General features: G+C 35.0%; 1 protein-coding gene across 3 annotated transcripts in view; it reads right to left on the reverse strand.

Annotated features, from left to right (window-relative positions):
• Positions 1-12585, reverse strand: part of Tenm1 (teneurin transmembrane protein 1) — an 829897-nt gene that overhangs the window by 681658 nt on the left and 135654 nt on the right. For all 3 annotated transcript variants that reach the window (XM_028881639.1, XM_028881638.2, XM_028881636.2), the window contains exon 3: positions 9173-9202. The gene's annotated coding sequence lies outside the window, so the exon portion shown is untranslated. The remainder of the gene's footprint in view (positions 1-9172; positions 9203-12585) is intronic.

Here is a 12585-nt window from a genome sequence, read left to right on the forward strand (position 1 = left end):
ATAATTCATCTTTTCCATGTCTAACCTATGTCCTCAAATAATAGAATGAAAGACTGAGATCCTAGGGTATGAAGTTATAATGTAGGGCTTCCAGCTCTGACACTAACTATAAAATTTTAGAAAAATTACTTGACCTCTTTATTCCTCCATGTGTTCATATGTAAGATAGAGATAATAATAGAATTTATCTGAAAAGGTTTTTGTGAAAGCTTTGAGAAAAATGATATGGGCTAAATGCTTTGAGTAGTTTGTGGTACATTGAAAGTACTTAGCAAGTTAGCTATTATAATATACTTGTTTTTACCTTCTCTATCATCATCGTCATCATTGTCATCATCATCATCATCATTATCTTGGTAATATTAAAGGAAAAAGAAGGGAGATTCCCATAAGCTAATGAATCACTTGTGGCTAGAAGCCATTTATACTGTCATATTTTAAAGGGGATGCTAAGAGATAAAAATAATTTCATATATTCAAGACAAGAGCTTGACTACCTAAACCTAATACTATTATATGGATGATACAGACTGGAAAAATGAAGAAGTAGAGACATTTTATTTAGGAAAAAGTTAAAGATAGATGAATAACAATACTGCTAGTGTCAGTGATATAACAACAATTTTCAAACAAATCCTGGGATAAATAACTAGCTAACCCTTATGATATATATATCTTTCTAGTAAAAAGAGTTATTTTTTAAAATAAAAACATTGGAGGCTCAGTAATAATAAATTGAAGGCCAAGATTCATGAGGAGTGGGTGTTAAAAACATTTATGTTTCCTGGCCCGTATGAAAGACATCTAAGTATATTGGCTTATCTTTATTCTAGGAAGCCACTGGGTCTAATATTTACAGTGAATTAGGTTGCTTCATCTTAATGCAGGATTAATAAGTTGGTAGGAGAAGGAAATGGGTTATACATACCTTATATCAGTATATTCAGTAAGGCATCATATAAAGTCCTTCAGAGTATGCTACTACATAATTACACACACTCGAAGTGTGTGTGTGTGTGTGTGTGTGTGTGTGTGTTAAATATTGACACAATTAGATTGGAACATAAATTCATTAACAATAATACCAAAGGAAACAAGAGATTGATTAATCATCGTTTTTTTGTGCAGAGAGACTAGGAGGTTTTATTTTTATGTATGTATGGTGACCTGACAGAATGATGAAGATGAGTTGAGCACAGCCCACATGACAGTAAAGGTCAGCTCTGGAAAGTAAAAGACTGAGTCCCAGTTGGATTCCAGCACCCCCTAACACCTGCATCCTGTACCTAATTTTTTAAATCATCTTCAAAAGGCCATTAGGTCTAATACAATGCATGTAAAAGACTTTGACTCGGATAACTAAATGTTCCATGTTTGCATGCTTTATGCCACATATCATGCAAGTGGTATGGAGAACTCAAGTAGCTGGAATAGTTGAATTCTAAACCTTTTCCTAAGCCCAGAATTCCATTTAAATTGGGCAAACTGGTAGGAAGCTAGTAGCTACAAGGGACAAATGGTCAAAAAGCTTAAAGCAATGAATTCAGGATTGTCATAACATTAAGAACACTCCATACACAACTTCTGCCTAAGTCAGGTTTTGACTAAAACTCAGATGTCTGTGATTTGTTCTCCAGTTCCATTTCCTACTGGCTTCTAGCCCAGAGTCTCTCTCAGCAATAAGCATGTTTCTGAGCAGAGCTACTTATGTTAATGAACAGAAGCTGAGAATTAGTAGCTGTTTTAAACCTCCTTCATTGTTGTTGCCTTCTTTACAATCCCCAAAGAGTAGACTGCATAAGGGACAACTTGCAGCATTAGAAGGCTCACTGAACTGAGGTAATTTCAAGGTTATGTAATAACTTTGCTAGTTCATTTTCCCTGGGTCTTAATTTTGTCATCTAAAAAAAGGTGGCAGCACATTAATTGGTCAGAGGTCACATTCAGACTAAAAATATATTGTAAGTCTATCAATACTATGGAGACTTTTGAAGAATAGTTTATAATACTTATTCAAGCAACTGAAAAAGCAATGAAAATCAACTATTATTTCATATAGTCAATTAAACTGAACGATATATTGCCAAACTACATATTTTATTCAGAAAAGGCTTGGAATGTAGGCCTACATAGTTTGTAGTTTGATTTCTCCTTCTGACTATAAAAGCCTGTGCTGCTAAACCCACTGGAATGATTTTTTCTAGGCAGGCTGTCTTCAAATTACAATAACCTATTTTCGTTTTCATTTCAATTTACATATTTTTGCCAAAATAAGTCATTTATTTAAATGTAGAAATGCTTGGCATAAAGGAAAAGTAAAAGTCCCAAACATATATTGTTTATAGATGTATGTTTTCAGGCACAAATACCTTATTTTCAGATGTATTTTTTTGAGAAACAGAAATGGCAGCTCAGATCATGAATGTTTTCTTTCACGGCATTGGAACAGCAGTTTTCAGAAGTGCATGAAACATATTAACTACTTAGTCTCATCATACTACTCCCAAGGAATGACTTAACATTTCTTAGACTCTGAGTAAAGTCATATGGGAAAATCCAACCCCATCAAATGATAAGAGTGTCTTTCCAAACATTTTAGACCATTTATTCCTAAAGGTAATATTAGCCTTCTCATAAATTTTACTTTGTCATATTGCAACCTTCTGGATGAAAGAAGTTTTGTCAGATAGTCCAAGGGAAAGAATTTTAAATGTTATTTGTTGACACAAAGAGGAGTATGCTATTAATCCAGTGAAGTTTTCCCCCTGCCCAGTCCTCTCTATTTAAAGGGCATTATTATCTATTTCTCATTTAAAAATTTTAGTTTATCCATTGTCTCACTTTCCCAGGCCTTTAGTAACTCATGCTCATTCATAAAAGGCAATGTTCTTTCAAAGACAGTTGGTGAGGTAGAACATGGTAGAACTGTGGCTGTTATAATGGTGGTTAAACTTGAAGGAGCTTTCCTAAGTAGTTACTTCTTCTGTTTGGATTTTTGTGGGTTTTTTTATTTGTTTGTTTGTTTCAAAAGGGACTTGTTTGTGATTTCGAATCTTTACCTAGAGAAAATTACTTCAGGCTCCCATCTAAACCTTTAAACTCCCCTATTTTTCCATCCCATCCTTTGTTGAGAGAATAAAAGTTGGCTTTGAAATAGCCTGCGATTTTCTAAAATTTCAGTTAAAGTTGATTTAGAATTGACCTGTACTGTTTTGAAAGACACATGTTCAAAACAAGAGTAATAACTAACATTTTTTGTACCGTACACTGAAGTACATATAATTTAAAATAAAACACTCTGATTTGCATTGCTGAACAATGAAATATGAAGTTATAACAAGTCATTGACTTGGAAATAATCAAAACTATTATTATGATTCACTGAGAATTACAAACTGTCCTGGAAGAAGCCGGCTTGAATGAAAAGAGGTGATGATGTGACAATTTGATGAGTTTCCATTTGTGATGAATTGTGCTGTATCAGTTGCCAAAAGACATTTTTGTTAGATCTTCTCAATGACTGCCTTTTTGGTTGATATAGAAAAAGTTCAGAAAGCTAATTAATAAATAGAGAGGAACAAAAATAGCATGAAGATTTAAGGGTTTTTTTTTTTTTAAATCCCAGAATGTTAAAGAGTGAAAAGAAAGATATATGATGGAAGTTTAACAATCAGGTTATGGATTTTACAAATATGAAGTCATCATGTTTTTTTTTTAAATTATGTATCACCTCAGGAAATTGATGAATGGGGTTCATGAACAATAAAAAGAAAATATATAAATAAGTTTAATCTAGGTATGTCATTGGAGGTATAGTGGTGAGCATAGATGTCTTCTAATTAAGTTAAATCTAAGGAAAACTATGTAATCAGCTTAGTGTTTAATAAGAAGTTCATATTATATATGAGAAGAATATGTACTGACTAAATATGATAATATAAATTATTTAATGGAAACATAGATTGTAACCCAGAGTATGAAACATATTAGGAAATTGTTTACTGACAGGAGGAGGTGACTATGAAGAAAAAAATGTCTATGAAGAGTTTTAAAAAGAGAAAATATTAGAGCTAGATCTTGAAGACATAGTCCATGAAAGTTTCCTTGTCTCAGAAGGAAAAATGGGGTATTGAAGAGGAGAGAAAGCATTAGCAAAGACCTGAAGGTAGACAGCACGAATGACTTATTTATGAGGCAGAAATCTTCAAGATAACAGTACAATACCCTCTATGCAAGCAATAAGAAATGTCAAGGCTAAAGTTAGGCAGGGCAGTTTATGTTATGGAAAATAACTTGTACAAAATCTCGTGAACAATAGTCAAACATAACTTTGGAGTAGGAGAGTTTTCTTAATATTTACCTCATTTTCTGAACAATGTGACTACTTGTTAATATTCTGTCCAAAAGGAATATGATTAACTGTTTTCAAAGGCATGAAGGATTATCATGTTGAAAGTGTTAGATGTATCAACTGGTTGTGTGATGGACTTGATTCTCCTAAAAATAAAGATTAGGGCCGGGCGGCGGTGGTGCATGCCTTTAATCCCAGCACTTGGGAGGCAGAGCCAGGTGGGTCTCTGTGAGTTCGAGGCCAGCTTGGTCTAAAGATCAAGATCCAGGACAGGCACCAAAACTACATGGAGATACCCTGTCTTGAAAAACAAAAACAAGCAAATAAACAAAAAAGAATAAAGACTAACTGAGATCGTCAGAGAATAGCTGTTTCAGATATTTCCCATAACTTCCTTATTGTCTAAAGCAATATTTTCATAAGTGTTACAAAAGGAGAGTATTTGGAGAAGACAAACATTTGAGTTCATTCTAAACTGGAGATTCTAGTCAGTCTTCCATACAAATCTCACCACTATCTCCTTTTTAGCATTTTGATTCATCATAAACATTTTAAGTTTACCTTACCCTTTTGTTTACTACATCATTTACCTTCACTTGTTTGGCTGATCCCTTCTGGGTACCATCATGGAGTCAGCCTACATTTCCAACCAAAATCTCATATCACAAAGTGAACAGACTACTTTCTTCCCCAAAGCAGCCAGATCTCGCCTTTACTAATTAGCATTTTATGTACAGTAAAGCCTTAATTAAATGAAGCTCAACTAATGAAACATTTAATTTCATGTTCTATACTCAAATGTTTATGAGAAAAAGAAGCCTGATGACTGCACAAGCAGATATCTTGGATTTAGTAAAAGAGAGACAGTTTTGTCTCTCAGGATATGATATGCTGTCATAAGGATTCATCCTAGTATCCTACTTTACCTGCACAATAAGAACCAGTTTCAAAATAAAGAACACAAGACTCCGAGAAAATAATACAAATACTAAAGTAAAACACAATTATCTTCACTAAAGTGTACTTACCAAGATAATTAAATGGACTAGAGTTTTACAATACATTTCAACTACAAAGGCTGAAATAAAAATATATGTGCTACTTAATTTTAAAATGCAGTAATTAACATTTGCCTCTCTATGTGTTATAGTTAATTAAGACTTTTCCATGTGACAAATATATGTTTGTTACTATTATGTGTGAAGGAAAAAGAAATAGTTTATCTCTATAACTATCATTGTATGGTACCTAGGTATTTATAAATAATTTTGAGTAAATTAATACACAAATAATTGCTACCACTAACCTGCTGGAGCATACTAGACTTTTCATGTTCAAAGAATTGCTATCTCTGTATTTAAATATTGCTTTCAAGGAATTTAAGTGAGATACAAACATATTGTGTAAATATATCTTATGAAGCCATAGAAAACTAAAATTTATCTTAAAGATCATCAAGGACCACACAATGTCATATTATTTTTTAGCGACAAATATACAATGAAAATATAGGGTTTCCTTTCTATAAGTTCTGTAAGATTTAATTAATTATTTTTTAATTTATTTTACATACCGACCACCTTTCTTCCCATTCCTTCCCCCTTCCTCTTCTCTGCTCTCCTCATCTACTCCTCCTCTGTCTCCATTCAGAAAGGGGAGGGCCTCCCATGGACTTCAACAAGCATGGCACATAAAGTTGAGGCAGAACCAAGTTCCTCCCCCTGTATCAAGGTTGGGCTAGGCAACTCAGCTTGGGGAAAAGGTTCCCAAAAGCTGGTTCAAGCACCAAGGACAGGCCCTGAACCGACTGCTAGGAGTCCCACCAACAGACCAAGCTACACAACTGTCACATACATGCAGAGGGCCTAGTTCAGTCTCATTCAGACTCCGTAGATGTCGTTCCAGAGTCTGTGAGCTCCCAGGTTCCCAGGTCTGCTGTCTCTGTGTTTTCCCCAGTCATGACCATGAACCCCCTGCTTGTACAATCCCTCCTTCTCTTTCTTGTTCAACTATGTTCATAGCAGCATTTTGTTAGTTAGTTTTTTTTTTTGTGTAATATATAGAACTTTGAAACAGCCTAGATGACTCTCAACTGAAGAATGGATAAAGAAAATTAGGTGATATGGAAATATATGATATAGATATGATAGGACAAAAGGGTGGATTGTTGACCCTACTTTTAAAGAGCAACTTGTTTAAAATGCTTTACATTGGTATAGATTTTAGTTTATTGATACAAATTTAGAGTTGATTTTGTTATACTCTTGTTTAAGTTATTATGTTATGTAACTCATTTGAATTGTAATGGATAATTAAGAAATACAGATTAATAATTAGTCTTCTATGATAGTCAAACTTATAGTCATGTTAAGTTTTCTAGGTATACATAGATATAATTCAATTAGGTAGATAATCTTCAAACACTTCAAAGACTTACAGAATATGACATTTGAAATGTTTTAAAAACTTAGAATTTCCTGGACAATGAGACACATCTGCTCTTGGCAGCACCGATTTACTTCAGAGAGGAGGATGGGCATTGAAGACACTCCATATGGAGTTTATCTTCTTCTTCGCAAAAATAGCCATTTGGGCAAGAAACTGTTCTTGCCTGGATGTTTGACAAAATGTTGTATCAACTGAACATGCAGGTCCCATAGGAAGATGACCACTGAACTTTTCAAGGCAAAATGGTCCTTCATGTTTCTGCTTTTCAGAAGAAACTGCCAGATATTCTAAAGGACACAGAGAATAGTGACTGAGAGTCTCTAGGCCTGTGGGCTGAAGATGGATGCCCCAACATTACAGAAGAACTTTGGGTGACTCTCCAGGCAGACAGCTGTCTCTGTCATTCTAGATTTTTGGAAGTTGATTATAATGCACTTCCTGTTTATTTAGGTAAATATTATATCCTTCTGGAGTCTTTGATGTAGTTGAAGACTAGATAGCTATAATTATGGTTTTCCTTGGTTATGATAAGAGATAAGATAGATATTAAACCTTAGAGTCAAAAATATAGGATAGATAAGATATCTTCTTTAATTTTGCCAAATGCAAATAGACTAGATATTATAACTATAATTCATGCTTGATAACTGTTTTGTTCTATGTAATTTTACTATGTTGAAGTTAAAAACCTTCCTTTTGAATAGAAAGAAAAGGGGAAATGATGGGTGATATTGTTCTGTATGCTGTGAAAATGTGTTGCTCTGATTGGTTGATAAATAAAGCTGTTTGGCCAATGGTGAGGCAGAATAAGGTTAGGCAGGACATTCTACATAGAGAGAGAGAGGAAGGAAAAAGAGTAGAGGAGACACTGCTAGCTGCTGCAAAGAGAAGCAAGATGTAAAGATACTGGTAAGCCATGAGCCATGTGGCAAAGTATAGATTTATAGAAATGGGTTAATTTAAGATGTAAGAGCTAGCTAGCCTGAGCAAGTAGGCCATACAGTTCATAATTAATATAAGCCTCTGTGTGTTAATTTGGGTTAATATAAACCAAATATTTTCATCTAAACTATGAGAATAACAATAAAGAGAAATACATCCTCTCCCTCCTTTTTTAATTTGGCTATGGGACCTTGAGGCTGCGGGAGTCAGAAAACTTCAGCTACAATGAGGTACATTTACAGAATGGAGTATTACTCAGCTATAAAAAACAATGACATTATGAAATTTGAAGGTAAATGGATGGGACTAGAACAAAATCATCCCGAGTGAGGTAATTCAGACTCAGAAAGAGTTCTATAATTTTTGTACAAAAAACTGATTCTATATTTTACAAGTTAGAAATAGACTATTTTTTTCTGAAACCAGAAGGTGCTCAGAAATAGTTTTACTATTTCATACTCTAATTCTCAGAAACAAGGAAGGATGCTTTTCTTCTGTTTTATTGGGAGTATATCTTGTGTGTTTATTTTATATCATTGCTACTCTAGAATCAATCTGATGATGTTTTAAGAGACAATAAAAGCCAGAACTATACAGCATAGATTTATCTATCAATGACAGCATTGCAAAAGAGGCATTTACTGTAATTTGTCAGTAATTTATAAGAGTGTTAGCTGGAGGCCAAGAAAAAACGGAGTTTCTTTGTATTATCAAACTAATAACGTCTCCATTTTAAAGGATGTATAATTCTTGGTAAGTTAATTGCTTAGTCAGGGACTATCATCAGGCAAGATATGAGGGATGTAATGAACACGAACCCTTCAGAAGTTTGAAGAAGAAACTATAGTGAAAGATTGTTGAACCTTTTAGGTTTAATAGGATTTGTCACAGCTCTCACGTTTCAGATGTCATTTGGTTTTAAATCCTTTGACTCATGTTTACATAATAATATCAAGTCATGTGCTTTGTATAATGTGGTGGTGACTGACTTTTGCCTTATCATATTAAGAAATTGGAGGCTCAGGCAGGAGGATCACTGTGAGTTTAAGGGCTGCCTGGGATACATAATGAAAGAGTCCTTGTCTCAAAATAACTGAAACAAACAAGATCATTTTAAAAAGCAACTTCAAAATTAACAGTCTGAAATAACAATATATAAAATTGACTCTCGATTCCCTTCCATCCTCGATAGATACTCAAGATGAAGACACAACAGCAAACACTCGTGGGCCACTAGTTTTCAAAAGAACCAAATATTTTCATCTAAACTATGAGAATAACAATAAAGAGAAATACATCCTCTCCCTCCTGTTTTAGTTTGCTAACTATAGTGCCACTGTTTGGGGGGGGGAATGAGATAAATTGAGGAAGAAGAGATTAAAGGCTTTGTAAAACTTAATGAATAATAAACTAAAAATATCACATACTTACTTTGCTGTAATGGCCAGTCATAAAATGTACCTGCAAAAATAAAAATGCAATTTCAATTTCCTTGATCTTTTATGTTTATATTATCAAAAAATGATAGAGCAGTTTTAAAATTTTACATCAGTAAGGTCAGCTGAGGAATAATGGACTTTCACAAATTTCATTATGAATATTTCTTCACTTTTATAAAAGTGATTAAAACTTAAATAGAAGTGATATGTAATATTTTTCATATTTGTATCTTAACTGTCAATACTGATTGTTTCCATGGTATTGTAGGTATGTGGGAAAGAAAATGATCATTCTCAAAATAAATCATAGGATGCAAGTGGGCAGAAAACATTAGTGTTTGCCAGGGTTCCTGTCCAGTTTATCACTTCAAGGTCTACCTAGTGCATTTTTACCTCATTAATCAATGGTTGAACCAACTTAGCAAGTTCCTTCCAAGTCAGGGTAAATCACTCTCACACCCCATCACTGCAGGGCTGAGTTGGAGCAGATTATGCCACAAGAGATTACTGGGATGCTTGACAAACAAGTGTATAACGTTTCATTCTTTCCCTGTCAGGTGATGTTTAGTGGAATTAGAATTGACATCAAAGGCATTTCTGAAAAGGTCATGATCTTATCACATCACTTAGATCAAGCACTGTATTTGTTTCAAGATGGTTGAGAAATCTTTACAATTGTAGAAAACTTGGGTATGACACTCAGAGGTCCTCCCACCACAGTACATCCTTGAATTTGTTGAAGAGCTAGAGGACATAATGTTGACATGGCTGCTTACTTAAATAAGATTGGATTGGAAGACAACTTAGTGCTTATATGATACACTGAGTAGTCAGAAAAATATCGGTAAGTGGATCACCATCTATTTTATACACATGGTTTCACAATACCATCTTTACCCTACACACTTTCAGTATGGTCATTTCCCTATCTTATCTTAAATGAAAAATTATTCTTACTTAGGCACCTGCCACATCACACCAATTCAAATGATACTACATCAATATTCTATGACCTAAACTCTTCCCAAATTGGCCTCTATAATGGGGAATGTTTTCAATTTGATAGGATTTGGAATGACCTAGAAGATACACCTCCAGATACACTTGTGAGTGACTATTCAACTCCTGGTCATGATTTTAAAGAAGTACAATAAGTTCCTTGTGGTGAGGAAGACCATTCTATGAGTCAGCAGCACCATTTTCTAGGCTGGAATCCTGGATTACATAAAAGGTGAACGTGAGCTGAGCACAAGTATTCATCACGTTCTGCTTTCTGATTGTGGTTACAATCTGACCAGCTGCTTGAGATGCCTGCCCTCTTAACTTCCTATCATGATGGATTATAACCTTGAAATGAGAGCCAAAGTAAACTCTTCTTAAGCTGCTTTTTGTGACAGTATATTATCAGAGCAATGGGAAAGGAAATCCAGTTTCATAATGGCTTGTTGCAGCACTAGACAGCTACAGCCAGATTAGCTCTATTACTGGCACCAGTGTACTGGTGTACTCCACTGTTCTCTATATATCATTGATGCCTCTATCACATGAACCTCTTCATTTCTTCTTACTGCTTCATGGAACTTGTCACTCATATTCTCCCAGTCCCTTTCCTGCATTGGTTCTGATTTTATCAGTTTCTAATTTTCCACATTCCAATATATAGATTCCTTACACTAGTTAGCTCTATAATAAAACAATTTTTCATCAGACTTATTTTACACTCCACTTCAGTATTATTATTTCAGTAGCATTCCCTCTTCTTTTTCACATTTCCTCACCACGTAGGCAAACACAACACATCATCTCCCAATAAAGGCCAAATTTGTTTAGAAGACAATTATTTATTTCTTCAAAATTGATGGAAGATAGCGCTTACATTTTGGTACTATAAGATTGCCAATATACAGCACTTGAAACTTTTAATTCCATCATGCTTCACTTACTTATCAACTTGAGAAAACCAAGAATCACTTGGGAATGAAATCTCAAGGAGGGATTGTCTAGATTAGGTTGACTTGTGGTCTTGTCTTATAAAGCATTATTCTAACTGGGTTAATTGCAACAGGAAGAGCCACCCTGTCTGTGGACAGCACCATTTCATAGGATACAACTATATTGGAAGAACTGTGGATGAAGTGAGACTAGCTGCCTCAAGTCCTTGAAGCCTTGACTTTGCCACTATAATGGACTATAACCAAGAACTGTGAGATATAGGAAGCTCATTTTCCCTTAAGTTTGTATATATATATATATATATATATATGTATATATATATATATATATAATTTGATTTAATTTTACATATCAGCCACAGATTCCCCTGTCCTCCCTTTCCGCCCCCACCCTTCCTCCAGCCCACCCCCCAATTCCCTTCTCCTCCAGGAGAAGGACTCCCCTGGGGATTCAGCTCAGCCTGGTAGATTCAGTCCAGGCAGGTCCAGTCCCTTCCTCCCAGGCTGAGTAAAGTGTCCCTGCATAGGCCCCAGGTTCCAAACAGCCAACTCATGCACTGAGGACAGGTCCCGGTCCCACTGCCTGGGTGCCTCCTAAACAGCTCAAGCTAATCAACTGTCTCACTTATCCAGAGGGCCTGATCCAGTTGGGGGATCCTCAGCTATTGGTTCATAGTTCATTTGTTTCCACTAGTTGGGCTACTTGTCCCTGTGTTTTTTCCAATCTTGGTCTCAAGTGCTAGAGAGGTCCCCAGAAATCCACAAAGATACCCCCACAATAGACTACTGGAAATAGTTGAGAGAAAGCCCGAAATGACCTACTCTGGTGATAGGATGGCCAAACACCCTAACTGTTGTGCTAGAAATCTCATCCAATGACTGATGGAAGCGGATGCAGAGATCTATGGCTAGGCCCCAGGTGGAGCTCCAGGAATCCAATTGGTGAGAAAGAGGAGGGATTGTATGAGCGAGAATTGTTGAGACCATTAAGTTTCTTATGTCAAAGCATTTTTCACAACAACAAAGGAAACTAAGAAAAATTCATTATACGTTTCCTTTATTTTTGAGATTATATTTAAGTTTTAAAATTTCTCCTCCCAAACCCTGCCAAATACCCTTCCCTGCTCTTCTTCAAATTTATGGCCTCTATTTTCATTGTTATTGCATGCATATATACATTTGTGTAGACATATATATTCCTAAATATAACCTGTTTAGTACATATAATGTTACTTATATGCATGTTTTCAGGTCTGACCACTGACTGGCATTGGATAACCAATTGTTATGCTCTTGAGAAAGAATTGACATAAGATAAAATTTATTCACTTGAAATATATACTTAAGTTAGTTATATTTTACATAATTTATTGAATTGTTACACAATCACCACAAATCAATTTTGGAACCTTTGTGTTACCCCCAAAACATCTCTTGTGCTCATTTGTATAAT

The sequence above is a fragment of the Peromyscus leucopus genome, chromosome X (assembly GCF_004664715.2).
Source record: "Peromyscus leucopus breed LL Stock chromosome X, UCI_PerLeu_2.1, whole genome shotgun sequence".
Classification (NCBI taxonomy): Eukaryota; Metazoa; Chordata; class Mammalia; order Rodentia; family Cricetidae; genus Peromyscus; species Peromyscus leucopus.